The 26,010-nt window shown below is 46.7% G+C and overlaps 1 long non-coding RNA gene across 1 annotated transcript in view; it reads right to left on the minus strand.

Moving 5' to 3' along the window:
• Nucleotides 1-1,467: 1,467 nt before the first annotated feature.
• LOC122459191 overlaps nucleotides 1,468-26,010 on the minus strand; it is a 31,466-nt gene continuing 6,923 nt past the window's right edge. The window contains exon 3 of the long non-coding RNA XR_006279704.1: nucleotides 1,468-1,873. This is a non-coding gene — a long non-coding RNA (uncharacterized LOC122459191). The remainder of the gene's footprint in view (nucleotides 1,874-26,010) is intronic.

A 26,010-nucleotide genomic window follows, 5' to 3' on the forward strand; every position in this document is an offset into this window, starting at 1 on the left:
TGCAGTGGTAGAGCTAGAGGAGAGCGGGGACATGGGTCATAGGTAATGCCACTGTCAATTATCTCTATTGTCTTGAAAAGTCACCCCCTCACCTCCAATTCCCCATTATCTCTGCCACTGACAACATCATGTCTGGACTTCTCTACAGAAGTCTATCTCTATCTCTGCCCCTGCACCCCCCCTTATCCACCAGCAGGAGGACAGCTGCCTGGACCTTTGGCCAGGGCTTTAAATCCTGGCTGAATTGTGGCTTGTGCATTTGGCCAATGAGTCAAACTGACCTGACCTTCCACCTATGCCTCTCATCCTGTTGACTTCTTGCCAAACATATTGCAAAGGAGACACTTTAGGCCAGACTCTGGAGTTCTTACTGATGCCGAGTAGCCCCTTACTCCTTGAGTGTTCCCACTGATTTCAATGGGAGCACCTAGGTAGTAATGCACTTCTCCCCAGGAGCATGGATGACCCCTTGCAGAACAAAGTACTACTCAATGGGTGACACCCTGGCCCTGTGGGAGTCAATGGGAATTTTGCCATGGACTTCAACAGAGCCAGGATTTCACCCAGTTTAAGGGTATCAGAATCTGGCCCTCTCCATAAAACGACATGTGTCTCCTGTATGGACTATGGCTGTATTTACCTTCCCAAATCTGCATCAGCAGGCATTTCCCTGTCTCCAGCATCATGCCTGCCAGCCAGACTCAAAACAGTTTTGCTGCTAATGGAAGCAATTTTTACTTCCCCAAGCCTCTTACATTCCACCCAGTGCAGTGGCCATGGAGATGTTTCTAGATTAAATCAGTTTCATTACTAGCACTCGCAGAAACACAGCCAGACACTTGGAAGCACCAGCTCACTTGGGTTTTGACCACCTCCTGGCCTGGCTTCCTAGCAAGGTGCAATTAATACAGTGCGGGAACTGGAACAACAAACAGGCGCGCAGGTGTGCTGTGGCACTAGGAATGCCTCTCTCCGTCTCCCTCTGGGTTAGTCTAGCCATCATAACAAACAGCAAAGATTTACGAAATTACACAGTTATTATTGGAGTCATTGGGAGGCTTTCTATTGGTTCAGCATGCGGAGCAGGTGTTAGCAACCCAGTGACATCATCTCCCAGAGAACGGCATATTTCTCATTCCCTCATTGTTGGAATCCTGTCACATCCCTCCATTTCCCACAAAGACAAAGGAATAATTCTTCACTTTTTAACCTTACCCTCTAACAGCAATTTCCATTTGGAACCTGCGCTCACCTTTGGGCCCCAATTCAGCAAGGTGCTTAAGCATATGCCCAATTGTAAAACACACGAGTAACACAGCAACATTTTCCCCAAAAATAGTTTGTTCACCAAAAATATATATATATATGCAATTTGGGGTCGACTGCAACAATTTGTGAATTTGGGTCAAATTCTGCAAATAATTGTAGCCCCAAAAATGATTTTTTTTTAAGTCAAAGCATTTTCAAAATGAAAGACTGAGTTTTGACTTCAAAATGCTAACTTCATTTAAAAAACAAAACAAAAATAAAACAATGAAAAAAGCCATCCAAAAATTCCTTCTGGGTCAAATGATATTCTTTGTTTTTTCATTTTGATGAGAAAAAAATCAAAACAAAACATTTCCATTTCCGATTGGCTCAAGTTTATTTTATTTTTTTCAGAATTTTTGTTTTGGCCACTGAACCAAAACATCACTTATTGGGTCACATCTTCAGGTGAGTATCATCAGTGACTTCAAGGGAACTAGTTATGTGCTTAAAGTTAGGCCCATGCTTAAGTACCTTGCTGTACTGAGTCTTATTTCTCCTCAGCCTTACCTCCATACCAGCCTCACTGGGAAAGCTGAGATGGCAGCAATAGGAACTTTTCAAGCTGTGATGAAGAAAGAGAAACATTATTCGATATTTTTAAAGTGTCTATTGTTGATACACAAAGGTACAGAGTTGTTTAAATACATTATGCCATCCATAGTTTAGTCTTTATACTAAGATGGTCCTTGCTTCAAAAAAAAATCTAGTCATACTGGAAGTCATTTGTGCTCAGAGACGTCTCTCAATCAATAGAGAGCATTTCCCTAGATTAATTCATTCTTAAGGCCAGAAGGGACCATTGTCATCATCTAGACTGACCTCCTGGATAATACAGACCCATTACATTTCACCTCTCTTGAGCCCAATAACTCAAGTTTGATTAAAGCAGGTCTTCCAGAAAGGCATCAGGTCATGATTTGAAGATTTCAAGATCCTTGGTAGTTTGTTTCAAAGGCTGATCACCCTCACTGTTAAAAACATGCACCTAATTTGAATTTGTCTGGCTTTAACTTCCAGTCACTGGTTGTTGTTCTGCCTCTCTCTGCTAGATTAAGGAGCCCTTTAGTAACCAGTATTTTCTCCCCGTGATGACACTTATTCTCTGTAATCACATCACCTCTTGATCTTCTTTTTGATGAGCTAAATAGATGAAGCTCTTTAAGCCTCTGTCTCTTGGTGAGACATGATTTCCAATGCTCCGATCATTTTTGAGGTTCTACTCTGCACCCTCTCCACTTTGTCAACATCCTTTTAAAAATGTGCACACCAGAACTGGACTCTGTATTCCAGTGCCACTTTCACTGAATAGTGTGTGAGCTGCACAGACCTGTATCTGGGGAGGTCTTTGTCAACCAGCACTCTCTCAGGGCTGTATGTGGTGTCACAGCAACTCTGCCTCAGTTTCCCCCACCAACAAGTATTTGACCCTGTGCCAGAAAGCTTCCTCTTAGGATTCCAGTGGGGTCATTTATAGGCTCTCCCCTTCCAGGGCAATAGAATCTAACAGATCAGGAGTCCAATGGCCCTAGCCCTATCTGGGATGGGAACATTTCTTGATCTCAAAAATTTCCATGAGACAGGAAAACTACTTTCTGTCCAACTCTAGCTATGATCTATGGATTCCTTTCACCCAGAAATCTAGTGAGCCTAGAATGAAAGTTTAGTGAATAAAAACAGTAGACTTCTCTCCATAGCACTACTGCAGTTTCACACTGGAGTAACTCCATGGAGTTAGACCAGCACAAAACTGGACAAGCACAGATGTGACTCAGGGCCAATATTTCCATTTAGATTGTGCACTACCAGACAAGAAAAAGACTGAGAAAAATCTTAGCTGCAAATAAACGTGTGCCTTCCCACAGTCCCAAACCGATAGCTAACAACTGACATTTTAAGCAGCCTTATATAACTAGTGAGTAAAAATTACTTCTTTCAAGGCTATTATCATGAAAAACGTGAAGGTATTTTATTGACTGATAATTAAAATCTCATCCCTTTTTGTAGCATATGGAAACTGAGGTAAAGCCATTTTGTTAAAGATACAGGTTCCGAACTGCATGAGCAATCAATATGTTTTATCTCCCTGGGAATGTACAATAAAAGATTCAGATCTTACATGTGAGCTGTACAAAGATACCAACAATCAAAAGTCAACATGGCATCTTATCAAACATCAATTTTAAAGATGCCAGTATTTAAAGGTCTGGTTTGGTCTTTGTTTTTATTCTGCACTGTTTCTCATCTCACAGTTGGATCATTAGATGAGAGAAGTAATTACCTTGTATCTCTCTTGAAGTTTGCTCCGTGGGACTATCAAAGGATGTTTTGTTTTGAATGATTTTGTTGTTTCCCCTCCCCGCAACCGAAGTAGATAAGAAGACTAAGGAGATTTCAAGAGGAATGGAAAAAAAAAATACCACCAATGTCCTTGTATACTGAAGGCAGGCAGCTGCAGTCTTGGTGCAATTCATTAAAGGTCTGATCCAAAACTCAGTGGGAAAGATTCCCATTGCTTCAATTGGCATTGGACTGGACCCTTAGAACTCACGATTTGTAAGAGCACCTGTTTAGTGACTAGATTGAAATAATTATGTTTGACCTGTTATGACCTAAGCGATCCTGTCCAGATCTGCCTGTGATTTTCAGTTAACTACGATCCTGATATATTATTTTCTGACAAAGGGAATTCAGAAATGTGTCTGCTGTGTGTTGCCACCTCATTCCACTTGTCAGCAGATACCCAGCCTGCTCTACCATTTGATCCCTATCCTGGCCTTTCTGGAAAGTGAATTCATTCATGTTTTGCACAGAGACAGGAGCAGTGAAGAGAAGTCATCTGCAGCAGGCTTGTCCAGATTTCCATAACACATCTTTTATTAAGCAGACATTCCCAAGAGTATTGCAGATAAAATTTGGTTCTTGCATTTGTAAAGTTAATACATCAAGCCAATAAAGAAAAATAGACTGCAATTACTAGGGAATTGCATTCTGTAAGAAAATGACTGAATTTATTACATTTCAAATGTGCGTGGTGTAAAACCATGTAATATACTGGTCAAGAGGGCTGAGGTAGAGAAAGAAACTTTTTAAAGTGATGGACATAGGAACAAACCAAGATCAAAAAATAAATGAGGTCTGGTAGCTACTGTGAATAAAGCTCCTAAATTCAATGCATGTATGCCAGTCAATATAGTATTGTACTGCATACAAGTATAGCAGACAATTCAAGTACAGTAGAACCTCAGAGTTACGAACACCTGAGTTATGAACTGACCAGTCAACTATACACTTCATTTGGAACCGGAGTACGCAATCAGGCTGCAGCAGAGACCAAAGAAACAAGGCAAATACAGTACAGTGCTGTGTTAAATGTAAACTACTAAACAAATAAAGGGAAAGTTAAAGATCTGACCAGATAAGGAAACTGTCTCTGTGCTTGTTTCGTTTCAATCAAGATGGTGAAAAGCAGCATTTTTCTTCTGCATAGTGAAGCTTCAAAGCTGTGTTAAGTCAATGTTCAGTTGTAAATGTTTGAAAGACCAACCTTAACCTTTTGTTCAGAGTTACAAACATTTCAGCGTTCCGAACAACCTCCATTCCCGAGGTGTTCCTAACTCTGAGGTTCTGCTGTAGGCTGACCAGACAGCAAGTGTGAAAATCAGAACGGGGCTGGGGGGTAATAGGAGCCTATATAAGAAAAAGACCCAAAAATCGGGACTGTCCCTATAAAATCAGGGCATCTGGTCACCCTATTCTGCTGTATACCAAACACTGAAACACTGTATAGCATACAAATATACCAGACAGTGAAATGCTGTATTACATACCAGACCATACAAGTGTACCATCTCTTTACTGTGCACCAGGCAAGCTTCTTGGGGAAGGGCTCACTTCGTTAAGCACAATCGCTTACAAACAGTGATAGGGCTTTATCCAAATTCCATTGAAGTCAATGGGAGTTTTTCCATGAACTTTGGTTAATAAGCCTTGTCTACATTAATCAGTTTTGCTGCTTTAATTACATTAGTATATTTAGAGCAGTACAACCTCTGGGTGTGGACACAGTTGAACTGTATAAAGTTGCCTTATACCATTATATCTTATTCCGGTTCTGGAACTGAAATAAGATATAGTGGTATAAGACATTTTTGTACTGCTATAACTGTATCTATATTAGGTTTTTTCCCCAGTCTAACTATGTTGGCAAAAAGTCACACCTGTAAGCTAAAACTTTCACGTCTAGACCAACCCAGGCTCACATTCGTCTGTCCCGAGGTGAGATAGCATTTGCTGGTATATTCAACTGATCACTTTAAAACAACATTAGTACAATATTGTAGTGATTTAAAAAAAAAAAAAAGACGTGCCATGAGATTTTGAGTTAAGGCTCCACAAGCTATTCTAGCTTTGAACTTGTGTCCCCGTCCCTAATCCCCATCTAACTAATAGGGAGCCGAGTATTTTACAAGCATTTGGATATGTATTGCAGTAAAATCGGAACTTTTTCAAATCACTGGCTCCATTACCGACCAGAAATAGAAATGCAATTCCTTTTAAAAATACCTTAAAAGAACATAAAGGTTGGAAACGCATGTCCCAAAAGTCAAGAAATGCTAACGTGAAGGTTGCCTGGAGAACACCTTGTGCATATGCACTGATCTTTAATTGCATGCTGTGACTTCCAGGGCACACCTGCCCATTCAGTGCCCAGGTTAAATGCTGAGGGCCTAGTCCAAACACCACTGAAGTCAAGGGAAATCTTTCATCAATTCATAGAGCTTAAGGCCAGAAGGGACCATTGGATCATCTCACCTGACCTCCTGTAGAGCAGAGGCCATTACATTTCACCCAGTTACCCCTGCACTGAGCCCAATAGCACGTGTCTGGCTGAAGCGGATCTTCCAGCAGGCAGTCTCAATTTGAAGATATGAGGAGACGGACAATCCACCCCTTCCTACACTAGGGTTTTCCACTCCACTCTCACTGTCAAACATTTGCGAATTATTTCCCCTTTGAGGCTGTCTGGTGTCAGCTTCCAGGCAGTGGTTCTTGTCATGGCTTGTTCTGCTGGGCTAAAGAGCTCTTCAGGGACTGGTATTTTCTCCCATGAAGGCACTTGCACATTGTAATCAAGTCATTTCAGTCTTCTTTCTGGAAGGCTACACTCTCTTCCCATTGACTCCATTGAACTATAGGGTCAGGCCCATGAATGAGACAGGGGAGCTGTCTGAATTTTTGTCCTTGTTCAATGAGTTAAACAGTCTGTCCAGACTGTTTGAGGGCCCAAAGCCACTCCCAGGTAAACAGGTGCAACTTCTAAGTACTGCCACTGGCTTCAGTGGACTAACCTTGTGGGAACAGCAAGAAGAATTTGTCCCAAAATGAAAAGAGAGATCCACAGGACTCCATTTTCATTCACTTTGCACCCTGCCTCATTCACCGCCTGCTGTCCATCCAGCACAGGGAGTGAGACGGGTTATAGATTTGAAGGCCAGAAAGGACGATTAGGAGCATCCCGTCTGACTTCCTGCATAACCCAAGCCGTCCTGATCGTTAACAATCTGCATCCAGTTTGAACTTTTTTTTAAAAAAAACTTTACCTGCCAGCCAATGGCTCTTGTTACACCTTTGCCGGCTAGATAAAGAGCACCTCTTCACCTGGGCAGGTATTGATCAAGTCCCCTCTTCACCTTCTCTTTCACCCACAAGAGAGATCAAGGTCCCTGTGGCAGTAGTATAGGGTTTGTCACTCTCGTTGTGGGAGGGCTGCAGGGGCTGTGTGAAGTCTGAATTCCCCACACATACACTTCGTATGGAGTCCAAAGCAAATAAGTCAACACAGCAACCAATCAATTCATGGGGGAGGGAGAGACTGGTTGGTGTGAACTACGTTCAGTCCAATCTAATGTACAATCCCCATCATTGCCATGGCAACCCTGATAATGGTTCTTTTCCTCTGTGACATTTCTAAAGGGATCCGTCCATACTCAAGCTAATGCACTGAGCACTGTGGCTGGCAACTCTAGCTCCTGCTGCTTTCTTATTATCCCCTGGCAGGACCAGTTGCCATTAACGAAGTGCGCTGAACAACTCCAGCAAGCAAATCCGACACAAAAGAAGCAATAAGGCCGTGACACTGCAAACAACAGCAGAACTATTAACTGCATGGCCCACCAGTCCTGTCACAGGAAGTGACTGGAGTGAAGAGGAGAGAGGGTGGACGGGAGCCTTTGCGAGGTATTGAACAGCCGGACATCACCTACAGCACAAAGCAGCATACAGCAAACGCTGTGAAAGACAACATAGCCTTAAAACTAATGGCTCTTCGTTGCCCGAGCACATGCAGGCTTCCAGATTCAGAGCGGAAAATGAGGCCCCATTGGAAACATGGCAACTCTCATGCCTGGAAGGCCACCTCTTTGACATGTCTTGCCTTGCACTAATCTCCTGCATCCATTCACTAAGTACACAGGTCTGGGGGCAGGAAAGTCACGGGAGGATTGAGTTGGGTTAGTGGGCTGGCAATCCGTTAAAAAGGCCTTGGTTCTCCACTGCAGAAGTGGCAACTCACAGGGGTCATATTCAGCCACAGACTATTGTCTCTTAGTCCAGAGGCCCTCACTTCCAAGAATTCTCCTGGGGTCCGTTTACCTTTGTAAATCTCCAGCCTGCATCTAATCCAGACAGTAAACGCAGATAGGTGTCCATCGTTCTCCCTGGGGACTGAGACAGAGGCCTCCCTTGCCTCAGGTGACAAGGTTAGTTCAAGAGTTTCGAAACCCAATATCCTACATGGTCCAGAACTCAGAGATTACTTCCCGTACAAACATCTCACAATAGCCAGGGTAATCAGCTCCTGCTTAGCCTTTGGCAGAACCCACGCACTGCCCCCTCCAGTGAAATATCAAGACGACGATGGTCCGACCAGGAGTAATATGTCTGCCTGGGTACACCTGGGCATACCCTCTGACACAGGTCTGGTCTGACACAGGTCTGGTCTGGGTACACCTGGGCATACCCTCTGACACAGGTCTGGTCTGGTCTGACACAGATCAGGTCTGACACATGGCCGATGGAAGTGCCTGCAGCATTTCAGGACATTTTTCATCTCCTCCCTGTTCAGCTAAACAAAGAAAGCAAGAGCAAGATATTGACACGTTTCTTGTCTATTCTGCAGGCAGAATCACCACACTGCAAATAACCAGGAATTATTGACACAGAGCTGGAGCCAGATTCTCTCTGTGGCTGAAGGGGGAATAGCAACATATTCTTCTTGTTTCTTTCTCCATTAGATTCCTGCTGATTCCTGCAAAATTATAGCTGGATCTCCTTGCCAGGAGCTCTCTATCTGACAGCAGGAAAGAGTCAAGGGTTATTTATTCACCAACCAGGAACTATAGTAACATAAGCAATTGCTATACTTCCCATCATACAAACATGGTGCTTCTGTCAGAGACCACTGCAACCGAACCCTCGAGACCAAAGGGAACAGGCGATTCAATGAGTTCAAGGAGATGTATTTCCACATGCAAAAATAACATTCTTGGGTTCCCGAGCTGCCTGGGTTCTAAACCGTTCAGGATCATTTTCCAAGTGTGTCTTATGGTATTTAAGGTTCCAGTTTGACACTTTCCAGATGAGCCGACCCAACCTCATGTTAGCTCGTTGGTGTGGCCATGCCCGAGTGCAGCTTTGACACCGAAAGTAATCACACATTTCATGCCTTCTGCCCTCAGCGATTTCTGCCACAAGAGCTCTAGCTCCCTGCACATGAAGGCTCTGAGAAATTCACATCCCCAGCCTTGGGAGAGTGATCACTTACAGACACGTTACCTGTGGCTTGGAGAGGGGTATGCTCCTAACACCGTCACTTCTAACTTGGCACAGCTCTGGGGCCCACTTCCTGTGCTGTGCGAGGGTACGACACACAGCAGCGTCTCAGCCGCTAACAATCATCACTCGCTCTTCTGCGGTGCCCAGCTTTGGCCACTCCAGCTAACTACATTTGGATCAGCCTTCAAGTTCCACTCCTGACGCAGTGCTAAGGGCATGCTGTGCTGACAGAGGCCCTGGCCCCCGGTGGTTAAAATCCCAGGGAATTTTTGTCCTGCCAGATCCTAGCCCCTTTCCACCTCCAGTCGCTTTGACTGTCTCAGTGCTGCAAAGCAGCCTTCTATAGGGAATCAGTGACACCGAGCCGGTGTTGACTGTATGGCACTTCCCCCGGTACAGAGATCATGTCAGGCTGGTAAGGGAAAAGGGATATGACCAGACCACATGGCGGTGCTATGTACAGCACTGGTGCAAATGAGGGTCCCTCCCCAGGTATTTATGTTCCACCTACTTAAAACCTGAAGTTTCAACTGGAGAAGTTATTCTTCACTTCCTAAAGTCTGCGTTGCTGTGTCCTGGGCAGCACAATGCTGCCACATTCCACTTCAGAGGGGGATGCATTTCTGTGATGAGCCTTTACAAAGTCCCTAGAAAGTACGCTGGGGTTCCTGAGCAAGAAAGGTGTTATGGAAATGTACGTTACTGTGATTCCTCCCTCCTCGTCTCTCTGCTCTGTCGGCCTGTTTCAGCCTCCTTTAGCTTTAAACCTCAGATGAGTACAAACTACACCCACAGAGGGCCAAACGCAGCCTTCTGACCCCGAAGCCCTTCTAGCAGCCATCAGCAACCTAGAAAGTCTCTCTGGACCCTGCAGCTGGGTCGCTCAGAGTGCACAAGGTTAAACACCCTCCTCACTAGTATTCCTGCTCTGTGCGTGCAGCCGCCCTTTCCTGGGGTACGTGAGCGAGCTAGCGGCGCAGGCTGCTGAACGACCGCTGTGCTGGTTGCAATGCCTGCTGCCAATGCATTGCGGTGGAGATTCCAGTTCCTGTGGCAACAGAGAGCACAGCACACTCAGCCACCTCACTGGCTCCAGCGAGCCAATTCGCTAGTTGTTCTGCAATCAGTATTTCTGGGGCAGCAGCATTACTGGTAATGCATGCACAGGGGAAACATTGGGTGGGCAGGGGAGGGAAGGCAGGTGGAGAGATCACTGTACACCAATGCGGGGCATGGCCCATTGGTACATGCCTGGATCCAACGTTCACAACCCTTGCATGGGAGGCATGGCCGCTGCTCCTGTCCAAGAGTTACTGCAGCGCCATATCCTGGCGTTAGGTGTGCCCCTACCACCTGCCTCCAGTCCGAGAGAGGATGGGCTCGCCTGCCAGTCTCACGCCGAGCCCTTTAACTCAGGCCTTGTGCAGGGAGCCTTGGTTAATTAAACCGCCTCCCTGCCCCAACCCTGGGAGAATGAAAAGTGAAGCCCCTGAAGGAGGTGTTACAGGCTGAGTTCCCCAGGCAGAGAACACCTTAAGCACTGAGTGACCACTGAACACCATGAGGGGGAGTCTGAACTACGCCCCCCCAGGGACCCCCCTAACAATTACAAAATTTCAATGTCCTCCAACAATGTAACCTTCCCTGTTGCCTTATCAGAGACATATCTGAAGCTGGGCATGCACAGAGACAAATGGGCAGATCCCCAGCTGGTCTAAATCCACATCGCTCCAGGAGTCAATGGGCCAGACGTTCTGCTGGCATAAATCAGCACGGGTCCATTGAAGTCAGTGGGCCAGAACCTCAAACTCTGTAAATCTGCATAGGTCCACGGAGTCAACGAGCCAGATCCACAGCAGGTGGAAATCGCCACAGCTCTGTTGGAGCTTTGCTGATTTACATCAGCTGAAAAATCTAGTCCAAAAACATATTCACTCCCTTTTCATCTTCATTAGTCCATCCAAAGGAGACAGAGCAAATCTTTCTTTTTACATAACAACAAAGATTAATAGTAAACAAAAAGGGAACGGTCAATAAACACCATAATCTATAAACACAGCCAGAGTGGAGCCTAGAAATTGGTGAGTGAGACCAAGAGTAAGAAAGATTGCCTAGAAATCCTCCTATTTCATTCTTAATGATGACAGAATTAGCCATGCCTCTTGCACAAAGATCATGCCTTTGCATAGAGCCCCAAAGAGAGGGGACACTGCAGCTTAGTCTGCACCAATGGTTCTCAAACGTTTTTTTCCACGGACCACTTGAAAATTGCTGAGGGTCTCAGTGGACCACTTAATGATCTTTCCAAATGTTGTTTGTACCGTTAGCTAACTATTGTAAAGAATATATAAAAAATAAAAAAAACTTAATAATAAACGTTTTTTTGTTTTACAAATAAAAGCACACAACTCATATTTTAATATCAGTAGTTTTACCTTTCTAATGCGATGGATGTGCCCTGTCTCCCCCGCCGTGGCAGCCCCCGAGCTGGGGCTGGGAAGGAGGGGGGTCTCTCCCCGGCAGCCACAGACCTGGAGCTGGGGAAAGTCGCCTCTTTCTCTCGCTACTGCAGCCGGCACATCCCAAATTCCCCCCACCCCCTCCTCTCACCCCACTGCTCCCTCCCAGCTACCCCCCTATTCCCCCCAAGGCCACCTTACATGTGCATCTTCTCTAGGGTCCAGGCACCTCAATAGTGGAGCCTCGTTCCCTCGTGTGCAGCTACCCAGGCCCACACCTTAGAGGGAACTATCTGCGGATCACTTGAATGGAGCTCGCAGACCACAGTTTGAGAACCTCTGGTCTACACTACAAAGTTTTGCCAATGTAGCTATGTCAGCTAGGAGCATGGGTGGGGGAAAAAAAATCACACACATCTCTACCCCACATAGCTATGCCAGCTAAAACCCTGGAGCAGATGCAGCCCTCCTGAAAGTAGAGTACTTTTGTTGGTTTAGCTAAAGTCATGCGAGGAGGTGCAGCTATGCCAGTAGAACTCCTGTCTCCACTAGGGGACTCCACCAGCAGAGCTATACCAGCCCAGGTTCCATAGTATAGACAAGGCCTCAAGGAAACCGAAGGTCAGCAAATTTCAAACTGATGAAAGAAAATGTTTTTCCACACAATGGACAATTAGCTTGTGGAACCCACTGCCACAAGATATAATTGAAGCCAAGCATGTTGTTCTCCTTAAGGCACAGACAGCTTTATCTAGCACTTCCATTACTTTCATTTAAACATTACATGACTCTGACAACAGCAATTAGTGCCTGGTGTTGACTGCAGCTTACAGGTCCCTGCTACTTCGCCCACATCCTTACACAACAGCAGCTACTCCACACACAGAGTTTAGCAGAGTTCCAAAGAGGCTTGGACATTTATATTTGTAACAAGAACATCTGGAGTTACAGCAGTAAGGATAAGTATAAAGCAAAGTTTGGAAGAGCTATAAACCCTAACGCTTCAGGGTTTGGGCCAATCTCTAGTGGAGGTCAGGAAGGAACTTTCCTTGTGGGCAAATTATCCCATCTTTGCATCCTGCAGGCTTTCTGCACCTTCTTCTGAAGCAGCTCATACTCACCACCATCACAGGCAGGATACTGGCCTGCTGCTCGGATCTGATCGGGAGGTGGAGGGGGTGTCTTATTTTTTCCCCCAAAACAAAACTTCATCAGAACTGACACTTCCGTGAAACATCTCTCTTTGACAAGCTGGCACTTCCCGATGGAACATTTTTCCATCGGGAAATTTCTGACCAGCTCCACTCTTTACCTACTCAGCGCTGTTTGGGAAGTGCTACATAAGTGCAGCGCTTAGCCATGGTTAGCCAGAGGTGAGATTAGAATTCAAGACCTCCTCTCCCAAGCTACAAGGCTACATGACAATCAGATTCTTCCTCTTACATTTTTTTCCCCAATTCTTAAGTGCAAATTTTACAACAAAAATGGCCTTTTATATCTTCCCATGACTTTTAATGCAGAATTTCCTAATCTCCCAAAAATTCAGGGTTATGAAATCCTGCAAAATGGACTAGCAAAATATTTGGCAAAAATTGCCATGAACGATTTTTCACTACTTTCACCCAGCTTTGTCTATGACCAGTGCTGGCACAAAGTCATCTGTGCTCTGAGCTTCCTACTCTCCAGTTCTTACTCAGTTTAGTGCACTAGGTTGTGTGTGTAACCCACTGACGAGTGTGTGACAGATCCCCTCTGTGCTGGTCCTCTGAGGACACAAGTTGTTACAGCCCATCGCCAAAGAGCCTAGGCTCTTTCGCTCAAGCTGTAGCTGCTCGTGTTTTTAGCTCTGGAGGTCCCACAAACAATCCCGAGTGTGTTGACCAAGAGGACAGCTCTTACCTGTGCTACTGACAGACACCCTGCTCACTTCAATCAGTGACCGCTTGGTTTTTGAAAGGCGGAGTCAGAAAAGCCCCTGGGATTGTACTGCCCATCTGCTCCCAAGACATCTACATTTCCTGATGGGTGGAAGACTGCCTCCATTATCTAAGTGATCTACTAAACCTGTGAAGCCACTGGCTACAACCTAGGAATAGCTACAGAAAGTAAAGTATCTTTCTCAGCCGGTCATCTTGATAGGAACTGCCAGACTGGACCGGCCAGGGTCCATCTAGCCTAGTGCCCTGTCTCTGGCCGGCACCAGATACTTCAGAAGAAGGTGTAAGAACCCCACAGAGATGGAGATGGGGATGGGATAATTTGCCCCCACATTAGGTTTCTTCCCGGTCTCTAATAGCTACAGACTGGTTTAAGCCTTGAAGCACGAGGTTGAACAACACTTCCAAACCCTGTCATTAATAATATTAATATCCATATAAACAAATATCCAGTCCCTTTTGGAATCTTATTAAGCTCTTGGCCTCAGTTACACCTGGATGTCTCCCTTAATGCCAGCATCACGCCTGGGCCCACCAGCTTTATGGGGCTGTCTGACAAGGCGTACACGTCTTTGCCAGACAGGCTGCGTGCTGACTAGTTTTCCAGTTCTGCACCAGGATCCAGCACTGGCCCCCGCGCCCTGGCCCATGGGTCTGTCGTTCGATGTATTCCTGCCGCCCCTGACGACGCCCCACACGCCACAGCACGTGTGTCCTCACAGCCCTTCTGCGAGCAGAACGCAGCCAACGTTTTTGAACAAAATAAGTTTCCCAAATTGGGCTGAATCGAAAGTGACTTTTTTGGTGGGACAATGTTGCTTCTCTTCACATTGTTTGATGGGGGGATTTCAAATCAAACAGGAGATTCCATTTTGAACTGAACTTTTTATTTCATTTTGGTTTTGACAATTGTTCAAAAGTTTCAGATTTGGGGGTTATTTTTCTTTGTTTTGTTTCCTATTTCTCCCTCTTTTTTTGCCATTGACTGCAATCAAATGAGTGATGTTTGAGGGGGCTATTTTTCTTCCCCCCCCATGTAACTTTTCCAAACTTCCCCTACCTTGGAGGAGTGACGGGTTGGCGAAAGGCTCAATGAAGTTCTGTAACACTGCCGTTCTGGCGCTTTTCTGAAGGTAAGGTTTGAAAAGTCAGAGAGTGGGAAAAAAAAGAAACAGGAACAGGGGGGAAAGACCCCAACACCTTTGGATTTTAATCACTTTACTGCACCCAGTGACCAGGAAAGGGGGAAAATGAAATTTCAAAACCTCAACAATTCAAAATTGTTTGAAAAAAAATCATTTTTTTTTAAATTAAAAATTGTTTTTCTTCAAACCCCACAAAATGGAAAGTGTTTCCGTTTGTTTCGATGTAGCTCTACCTGTGAGGTAGCGGAGTATTTCATCCCCGTTTTCCAGAGGGGGAAGCTGATATGCACCTGGCTCAAGGTCACACAGCAAGATTGTGGTAGACCTGGGAGTTGAACCCAGCTACCCTGAATCCCTGTCTAGTGCTTTAATGACAAGACCAGGAGCTGCCGTCCGGCTGGGGTGTCAGAGGAATTACTGACCATTGAGCCTGACAGAGGCCTGCTGGGCGAGGGGCTCGGTCAGCAAAAGCCCACATCGTTCTTACAAAGCAGTTTTCTGCTCACTGCTCTCCCTGTATCCCCACACCATGTGTTCGGTGCGCTCTGCATCCCGATCATGCTGCACCAGTGGGGCTGAATGCCAATGAGATCAGTGCTTGTCCCACCTCCAGGGATGTGCTCTTTGGAAAACCCTGCCATTGCCATTACCCAGCTATGCACCGTCCTCTATGATACCTATCACACAGCCACCTGCGCAGAGCTAGATACTTCAGTACCCCTCCCTCTGCTCTCAAACTAACCCGCAGGGTGTTTAACAAGAGCTGGAGCCCTCCCTGGAATATTAAGTGCAGAAAGTACAAGCTACTCTACAGTTATTCTACCCGCTGTTCAATCTTCTCTGCTCTAAAGATCTCAGATCTGTTGGCTGCTATAAATCATTGTTCAGAATGCTCAGTCATTATTATCATTTACTCCATCTGGTTCTGCAAGGCTTTCATTTTTTTTCCCCCTACTGTGTGGTTTGATTGTGAGCAGTTCAGAAATATTTAGTGTTCACCACCCGCTTTCCTTTCTGAGAAACCCCTGCCTGGGTGAGCGTAGCACTGAGAACCAGGGAGGGAAGGGCGACAGGAAGCCAATGGGGCTTTGAATCACTCAGGGAGAGATTTCGCGAGGGAATAAGGAAGATCAGAGACGCTAAGAAAACGTTCATCCTTGTCTGCCCCTGGTCAAGGCGCTGTGCCCAGACACATGGGGCTCCTGGAAGATCTATTGGCTGGTGCAGAGTTCACATTGAATTTTCTCTTGTCAGATGCAGCACAAAGTCATCGCTTGCCTGGTCCCAGTCACAAAGGATGCGACTGGATTCTTACCTGGCTCATTCACTCACATGTGGCTGTCAGATGGGGGGACCTAGCCTCCCCCTGCTTTACCCAGTAGCAAATACACCATGGCCAAGTTTGACATTCACTTCTCACAACAGCTCATGTGGGCAGCTTAATCTGTCTTTCCGCCAGCACTTGCGCAGGGAAATAAACCAGAATATGAAGACCCCCTCCCCTCTTCATCCCTGCACAGTCTGTTTGGGCCATGGGTGCAAGGCAGGGCAGTAAGGAAAGGGTTGCCCTCTCACTCATTATCTCCAGTCCATGAGGGCAGGGAACGGCTCACTCCTCACTCACTCCCAGCACAGCTGAGTTACTGCATGGGGTGTGGCAATTTCCAGCTGGTGCAGGCCTGGAGCAAATTCCTACCCCTCTACCAGGGAGAGGCGGGCAAGCAAGGGAGACAGTGTGACACAGAGGGATGTCTCTGCAGCACAATGCCTCCTGGGTTGGTGTAACTTATACACCTCCCATTGCTGAGGGCTGGGTCTAAGGGCATCATCTCTCCCCAGATGCAAACTGATACTAGTCAAAATGTTTATGCAGCTTGAAACTGAGTAAATCCCTCAAGACAGGGCTTCCTGTGGGAAACACCACATTACTTTGATTGCCAGCTCTTAAACTCTGCCTTTCATTCACTGGCTCCCATCAGCATTATCCGAGCCTTCCCCAGAAATGTTCGCCATTCAAAGAACCCTTCACAAACCAGCCCTCCCGCACTCAGACTGCGCTCCATTTAAATTCACCAGAAGATGATAGAACAGAATGAAACAGACATTGGCTTACATGTGCCAGAGAAAATCCTCGGGGTTACCGACATCGGCTTCCCTGTGGGTCTCCAGTGTTGCAGTCCCACAGCATCCTTGCCACTCAGACACATGGCACTACTGATGGGGATTTACAGTCTGGCGCTAATTTGCTATCATGGCAGCTTTGCAATAAAACCTGCAGTTATGTTAATAGGAGAGTCACAATTTGCTCAGAATCAAGTGGCTTAGGACAAGGCCGTTCTCCTTCACTGCTGGGATTCCAAAGCAAGCTGCCATCCCCAGGAAAAGGAGCCAGGGGCCCTCAGGTCAATTAGCGACAGATGGCAGCATGCTTCTATCACCAGACCCACCTCAGCACCATGAAATGGGATCTAATGTTTGACGAGTATTTACCGTCTTCCAGTTCTGCAGAGAGACCCCCGCTTGTGGGTCCATCCAAGCTACAATTTCAACCATTGGCACTGGAGATGGAGGGGCCAAATAGCCTCCCCCCCATTTTTAAACAGGGGGGCCAGGCCCCCCCTTTTGAGAACCTGAATTCAGAAGGGGCACAATGTATGGGGAAGGTGGGTCTTACAGAGACGGAAGAGGATACAAGGAGAAGAAAATATATTGAGGAGAATGGCAGGCAAAGGGAGGGTAGATAGAGTGCACTTGGAAGAAATTAGTGGGGAGATGAATTTGGGACTCTCAGTGATAGATCGGCTGGAGCGCACACGTGGACAGGTGGTAAGAATGGGAGAAGGTGACTAGCACAGAAAGCTTGGGAGGAAAAGGACAGCAAGAAAGGAGATGGAAGACCAAGGACATAATGGAAAAACCATCAAGAGAAGTTTGAAGAGAAAAGAACCGGAACGCCAAGACCTTTGAGCCTGTGCCATGGGCTGGAAGGAGTGGGGAAGAAATGTGGGCACCTCTAACCCCATCTAAATGGGAAAAGGAATTGAGAAGTGAAGTGAAGTGTTCCATTTTGAATGGTTTTTAAACTTTTCACAGAATATAGTCAAAACCGTCACGTTCCTGTGAAACATTCGCTTTCAGTGGCACCGCTGTTTGTGAGGGAAAGCTGTTACACTGAAAATCTTTGAACCAGTTCTACTGAGAATCAATCGGTGGAGGAAGCAAACCCACCACAGGGAAAGCTTTTTAATCTCCAGCAGTTTCTTCATTAACTCAATAGGATTAAGGGCTGTCCATATGGCTTCCCCCTGCCTGGCACTTTCCATCTGGCTTGGGGAGGAAATTTTTGGATTATGCAACATTATTTCACTTTCTCCTGAGCTCCCACAGTGCATCAGGGGAGTCTGACTGCAATGCATCATGGGAAATGGGGTCCAGCCCATAGTGGAGAATGGCTGCATGAGGTACCTAACTTACAGTTCCCATTAGTCACCGTGGCAGCTCAGGGATGCAGAGATTAGGGTTGAATCTATTCTATTCTATATAGTTTTTATACCACACTCATCACCACAGCATCTGAGAACAAAAAAGTTTTGTTTATTTTCCCAAAGGAAAACTGAATTTTTTTTTTGCAAAATTGGAGAATTCTGATCTTGCATAAATCACATTTTCCAACAAAAAAAAATAAATCCAACAGTAAATTTCCAACTAATTCTAGAACACAGGAGCAGTCAGACTGGCTCAGACTCCTGGTCCAGCTAGTCCAGGATTCTGTCTCCAGCAGTGTCCATCACCAGTTGCTTCAGAGGAAGGTGTAGAAATCCTGCAAGAAGCCATGATGGGGTAAACTACCCCGAGAGAAAATTTCTTCCTGACCTGAAGTAGCTAGAGGTTAGTTTAGGCCCTGAAGGATGTGAGTTTATATAATAATACCTAGCTCTTATAAAGTGTTTTCTATCAGTAGATCTCAAAGCACTCCCCAATCTATAATGTATTTATCCTCACAACACCCTTCAAAGGCAGGGCATTATTCCCATTTTACTAATAGGAAGCAGAGGCACAGAGAGGCTAAGTGACATGCCCAAGGTCACTCAAGAAGTCTGTGGTTCAGCCGGAAATTGAATTCAAGTCTTTCAAGTCCTAGGCAAGTGCCCTAGCTACTGGACTAGCCTTCTAGAACTTCTGAATTATTTTTTAATTCTTATTATTATAACTCTTGATGATCCTCTTATCAATATAAATACCCAGTCCCTTCTGGAGGATTTTCCTGCTCTTGCTAAAACGTTTTATTTACCAGACAGACATTTTAAAAAGCAGGTTCCTTCTGCAGCTGACCTGATGTGAGTAGCTACATGTTTTGAGGGATGGTGTCTCTTGTTTCTAAAAGCTCTTCTTGAAAGGAACCTACCTCATCATCATCGTCTCTTCCTTGGGTAGACACTGGATCTTAAAGGCTGGTTTCAGCAATGTCACAACAGGGTTGTTTTTTGTTTGTTTGTTTTTTCCAGTGAAAAGCTATTAATATCCCCGGCTAGCTGCAGAACAGAACAGCCACAAGCACAGAGCTGGCAGGTATACCAGTGAAATATACAAGTGGTATATAAGTGAAATACAAGTGAAATTTTTTTATTTAATCTCCATGCAGAATTGCCCCTATTATGGCCGTGCAAAGTTCTGAGGCAATATATTTATTCCTTGTTATGCTGATCAATTGTTGCTGAAGGAAAAAGACCAAATGCAGTTAGAAGATTCATCCACTCCCTGCAAAGGGAAACTAGTATTGACAATCACATGGAAGACAATTAAGAACAAATTGGTTCTTTAAACTCTTCTCTATAGAATGCATTTAATGAAATTTCTTTGGTGATGTATTTCAGCAGCTAGCATTTTGCTTTATGAACTTGGGGCTGGGCTGTGGCCACAGCCTGAATTGTTGACAGTGCAGAGGGACTATGCAGCAGCTGGTGCCCTGGGTTTGGGGTGCATATACTGGCGTGGCACCAGCAATACCCTTTAAAGAAGAGCAACCTGCCATTAGCACACCCAGGGCCCCAGCTGTGTGGATGCTACTGGCAGTACATCATGAGGCCACGAGGTGTCTCTGTGGGAGGCTGCTATACATCATTCTAAATTAAACCTGTTTCCTGACTGTGTGCAACTGGAGGGCATATGCATGGGATCGAAAACTGTCATGTTTAGGGTGTTTGGAGCCCTAATTTCCAGACCCTCTCTGTTTGTTAGATCCCAGTTACTCTCCTCCAGTGGAACACACACCTAGGCCTGGCTCAGTTGTTTACTGTCTCGCTGATGATGCTCCGGGAAGTCCAAAGAAGGCATAGGGAAAGGGAACCCATGAGGTGACTGTCTGTTTTATGCAGCCCCTGCGGCGATAGTATCCAAACAACTCACCATCTCTAATGTACAGCCCTTCACAACACCCTGGGAGGTGGGACAGAGCTATGATCCCCATTGTACAGATGGGGAAACTGAGGCACAGAGCAGCTAAGTGACTTGCCAACAGTCATACGGGAAATCCGTGGCAGAGCAGGGAGTTGAACCCCACTCTCTAGTGCCATGTTAGCACCCTAACCACTGGACCCTCCTGCCTCTCTCTAATAGGAATATAAAACCAAACATGACCCTGGCCTGGCAAAGCAGTGAGACATGAGAGTCACTGCTCCGATCCCAGGCCATCAGAAAGATGTTTCACATGGTGCCCCACAACACTAATAAACACGGGGGGAGGTGTGGCAGGCTGGCTCCTGGAATGCATGCATGCGGCATGAATTCCCTATAACCATCCTAGCTATGCAGTCTCCAGAGCTCTTGATGGGGTGGCCGGGGTACCCTGCCAGTGTAACCTAGTTCTAAGCCAGCCTGGGGAGGACAGCGTGAGGCTGATCCTACAGGAGAATAGAGCTGACGTAGCGCCTGTCTACGTAGCCCCCCCCAGCAGGGGGACGAGGCAGTGGCTGGGGGGAAAGGAGACATGACAGGACACTGATCTCCACTTGCACTTTTGACTCCCTGTGGCGGTTGCAGCCCAATTGAAACTAGAGCAGCCCTTGGGCTACTCTAGCATAGCACAGGGCAATTGACCCCACCCCTCCTCCCCCCAGACAGGGCAACAGGGGCGTGCAAAGGTGCTGTGCTAAGTTTCCTTTGTGCAGCCCCCACCCCCACGTTCATCCCCAAGCCCAAAACGGAAGGGGAGATGGAGGCTACTGGGATGAGTTTTGCCACCATGGCTGCCATCCTCCCCATCTCCTGGGTCCCCAGACCTTCTCCGTACTAACTCTGAGGGATGGCCTGACCAGAATGGGCCAAAAAGCAGACCCAGATGACATTGCTGCTCTGCCCAGCTCCTTCTAAATCCCAACCACCACCTGAAATAAAACAGGATCCGACTTTAGCAGCAGTAGCAACAGATCCAGCCCAACTCAACTCACGTCTGCTCTTTTCCCCCAGAGGACCGTTATGACCGTCTTTGATACCACCTAAGACACTGTCAGACGAGGGTTTTTTCCCCTCCTAAAAATGCTCTCCAGCTAAAGGGAAAGGGAGCCAGGGACACTGTTCAAATGACGCACACGGCACATTTCAAAGGCTTGAACTGGTTTTGTCGAAGATGCAGGAACGGAGGGAAAAGTTCAAAGGCTGCTGAATGGTGTTTGTGCCAAGCACTGAGCAGGCAGACGTCTCCGGATACCAACACCCCGGCCTTTGCGCTGTTTAACGCTGGACAGTGACTGGATTACGTTAACCCCTTCGGCCTGTGTAACCGATCTCAATGAACAGGACAGGTCTCAGCCCAGCTTGTGACATGGCCAACTCTCCACCACGGGCCCCAGCCAGGCCTCTGGGATAGATAATGGAGGCACCGGAGCAGGAAGCTCCTGCAGAAGCTGCCGAGAGGCTTGAGGAGACAGCGCAGGAGAAAGGACTGAAGCCATGTCCTGGGGAGGGAGGCTGGGAGACTGCACTGCCGCAGAGACCTGGGAGCAAGGGCGATGGCAAGGAAGGTTTTGTTCACTTCTTGAAAGACTTGATTGCCAGCCTGAGTGGAACTGCGGGAGGGAAACGGAAGGGACCAGGGAGTAGCAGCACCAAAGCAGTTAGGAGGGCTGTGGGATCCCTGATCCAAGAGGGAAGAGCCACTGGAATTGGTGCATAAAGACTCAGTACATTAGACCTAGACAGGAAATCTTATTTTAAATACTTCGCACTGTGGGAAGTTACAGGGAGACCCAGGGAACCGAGGGTGAGATGGCCACGTCTGGAGATGGCATCCCAGTCACACCGACACAGACTGCTTCTGAAAATCCCACCTGCAGACGACCTTTATTTTCAGAGAGATGAAGGGACGGTCTCTGGAACTAGAACAGCTCTCTGACATCTGATCCCTTCCTCTCCAGAGCCACCTGCTTCTCCACACGCCGTCTGATGCGTTCGGTTGTGTATATCTTCTTTAAAGGAGTTGGTGTTTCCCAGCCACGTACGGTACTGAAGGTACCAGTGAACTGACATCGCAGCTCTCCAGACTCATGCTCCCTGATTTACACTAAACCCTATTTCTATGTCCCAGCCAGAAGATCCCTCCATCTCCACCCCGTCAACAACAGCTCCAAATAATCCCAACTGTCAACTGGGCTCGACAGCTGGTCGTTTCAAGCAATACGCCCATCAGACCACAGCCCTGCCCTTCCCACTCACATGGCGTTATCTTGGCCTCATCTCTCGAGCACCGAGCGAGGTACGCACGGTGAATGCGTGGAGTGGAAGGAACGTGGCTGGGATGAACACAGCAATGTCTAGGTGTCAGCAATGCCGGCTAACAGCTAGGCCAGCCAGCGTGCTGACCACCCCGCTGAAGAGCATGTAATAATGGGGCTGCCCACCTCATCTATCTAAAGGCTGAGGGGTGAGGCTTTCAGGGCAGGCTGTTCCCATGGGGGTGGCCATAGGCACTGAGAAGAGAGCACTAAGCAGCTGCCACAGGGTTAGTGCCATCCAGAGATGCCAGGGGACTGGGATGTCCAGAGAATGGTCTGTGGGGACTGGGACTTCATTCACCTAAGGCAATGCTTCCTAAATCACTCCACATCCCCTCCCCATGGAACAGGTGCTGGTCCAAGCCACATCCGGCCCGACCTGTGGGGCCAGCCAGCCTAAGGCACAGCATGCTGACAAAGCCACATTGGGCTGATGATCCCCTTTATAACTGAGCAAGCAAATCACAAGACCTAGCATCTAATTCCCATGGACCTATTTAGCTTTCACTTCCGTCCTTCCACCCTTTATGTGCATCTGCCACCTTGTAGGGACAGGCCTTACACCTTCCTCTGAAGGATGCGCGGCTGGTCTTGGTCAGAGATGGGATACTAGGTGTGGTGGACGTCAGGTCTGATCCAGTCTAGCAAACCCTATGCTCTTGTGTCTTGTCCAGAAGCTGAACTGGGGGCCTAGGAGATTTCAAAGGCACAAATGGAAGTCAGCTGCTGCCTTTGAAAATCTCCCCATAACTGTAACCATCCATCTGTCTGCATTGGACCTGGGCTCACCTTCCAAACTGAGTTCCTCATTCTTCAGGATGAGCAGTGACCCTGGGTTTGGGAGTAGCTCAGAAGCACGGTGCCGCTCAAAAGTGGACCCCTGCTGGATGTCCCCCAGGCTCTAAAGTCAGCAGCACCTTTCAGTCTTCCAGTCAGAGGCATGCAGGACTATCTGGGGGGAACGGCTGAAAAGAGGTGAAAACAGAAGGGGGCAAATCTTTGGTTCTGAAACCATCTCTCTGCTTTCGTCTGTACTCATCTGGAACTGGAACTTCCAGAGCACTGCTTGGCCACAGAGATGTGGCACTTGATGTACAGTTATTGGTTAGTCTCTTATTTTTACACGGTCACTTCTGAGATTGTAACTATGGCACTAGGCTGGGACTTGGGAGGTCTGGCTTCTATTGCAGTTCTTCCTCAGAGTCCCTGCATCACCTTGGCCAATTAATTTAATCCCTCTGTGCCACTGTCGTTTCTATGTAGATTGTAACCTCTCTGGGGCAGGTACTGTCTCTTACATTTTCTCTGTGTGTGTGTGTGTGTGCGGCTGGTGCTCATTAGATGGAAACCCAGGGCTGTTGTGTGTCCCCCATGCCATTAAAATGTACAGCTATTAACTACTTGCACTCTATTAATTTGCATTCATGATAATGGATTTGCATTGATTTGCTCATATTTACATTTTGCCTAATTAAATCCAGCATGGAGTCCTTCAATTGCAATGCCCATGTTGGACATGTACTGGATTGGCTAATTGGATGGAATGTGAAGTCACTGAAGTGTGGGATGTTTATTCAAATGAACAGGAACTTGAGCTATGGCTCTTAATGGAAACCTCTTTGCAGATTCAGAGAAACCCCTTAAATGATGGAAGCCTGGTAAAAGTAACTAAACCCAGTAGCTAGAATTCACGTACACAAGAAATGATCAGCTAAGAATATACCTGATGTAGAAACACAGTCCCTCATTAGACCTGGGTGAACTATGGTTTTAAATTGAGTTGATCTATGAGCATGAGCAATAGGCCCAAAGCACATGTCCAAAAAGAATGAGCTCATAGGAAAGAGGAGCTGTTGTGTTAAACTTGTAGTGATCCTTCAAAATACTGGTACTTTCTTATCTACAGTTTGGGCTGAAGTAGTGGAAACAAAACATGGTTAACTGGACACCAGGCAGGGTAAATAACTGGTTATGTAAGTTTGTTTCATGTATTATAAAAAGTTACTTCATCCAACTTAGCTAAGGTCTGATAATTGGCAATGACATCACGTGTTTGTTAAAGGGTATAAAAACTAAACTCTGAAAAGGTTCATTGCTAACATCTGCCTGATCATGCTGGAGCTGACCAGTTGGCTCTAAGCACTCCTAGGGTTAGCCTGTTTGTAAGTATCTTGATCAAATGCTTATAAATGTTTTATCAATATTTGGATGTACTAAATTCTTTTTTTATTTAGGCCTTTTCATCTTGTTTATAGCAATTGTATAAATATCATTGGGCCTTTGGATTTAATAAAAGAATTCATGGTTAAATTAGTGTCATGGCAATACACAAATACTACTAATTCCAGCACTTGAATTAGTTACAACTAAAAGCTACATCACATAATTCAACTGCAGTTGAAGTCAATGGAAAGGCTCCTGCTGATTGCAATGGGAGTTTGACTGGACTGGTTGAGCACGCAGGGCGCCCATATGCTACAGCATTAATAACGTACTGTACTGAGTCTTGCAGGAAAGCTAGTTTGGAAATGTAGTCACAGATTCATAGCAACGTGGGGCTGGAAGGACCTTGAGACATAGGTGCCAACTCCATGGGTGCTCTGGGGCTGGAGCACCCACAGGGAAAAATTGGTGGGTGCTGCACCCACCGGCAGCTCCCCACCCTCCCTGACCCCTCCGACCCAGCACACCTCTGCCTCCGCTCCACCTCCTTCCCTGAGCGCACCGCTGGGTCCTGCTTCTCCCCCCTCCCTCCCAGCGCTTGCGCTGTGAAACAGCTGTTTCCCACAGCAAGCCTGGGAGGGAGGGGGAAGGATGGGGAATGCGGTGCACTTGAGGCAGGAGGTGGGGCCAGGGCGGGGGTTTGGGGAGGGATCCAATATGGGCAGGGAGGGGCAGAGTTGCGGCAGGGCTGGGGGGGTGTGAGCACCCACCGGCGCTGACAAAAGTTGACACCTGTGCCTCGAGAGGTCACCAAGTCCAGCCCCCTGTGCTGAGGCAGGGCCAAGTAGCCTAAACCATCCCTGACAGGGGTTTGTCGAGCCTGTTCTTAAAAACTTCCACAGCCGCCCTTGGAAGCCTGTTCCAGAGATTAACTGCCCTGAATACTCAGGGAGTTTTTCCTAACAGCTAACTTAAATCTCCTTTGCTGCAATTTAAGTCCATTTCTTCTTGTCCTTCCTCGGTAGCCATGGAGAACAATTGATCTCTGTTCTCTTTAGAATAGCCCTTCACATATCTGAAGGCTGGAATCAGGTCCCCCCTCACGCTTCTTTTCTCAAAACTAAACGTGCCCAGTGTTTTTAACCTTCCCTCACAGCTCAGGTTTTCTAAACCTTTGATCATTTTTGTCACACTGCCCTGGACTCTCTCTCTCCAGTTGGACTTTTCCTGGAGTGTGGTGCCTAGAACTGCACACAATGCTCCAGCTGAGTAGAACGGATCAGTTACCTCCTGTGTCCTACTTATGACACCCCTGTTAATACATCCCAAAATATTAGCCTTTTTTGCAGCTGAATCACATTGTCGACTCATTCATTCACTAGACCCCTCAGAT

The sequence above is a fragment of the Dermochelys coriacea genome, chromosome 3 (assembly GCF_009764565.3).
Source record: "Dermochelys coriacea isolate rDerCor1 chromosome 3, rDerCor1.pri.v4, whole genome shotgun sequence".
In the NCBI taxonomy this organism is placed as follows: domain Eukaryota; kingdom Metazoa; phylum Chordata; order Testudines; family Dermochelyidae; genus Dermochelys; species Dermochelys coriacea.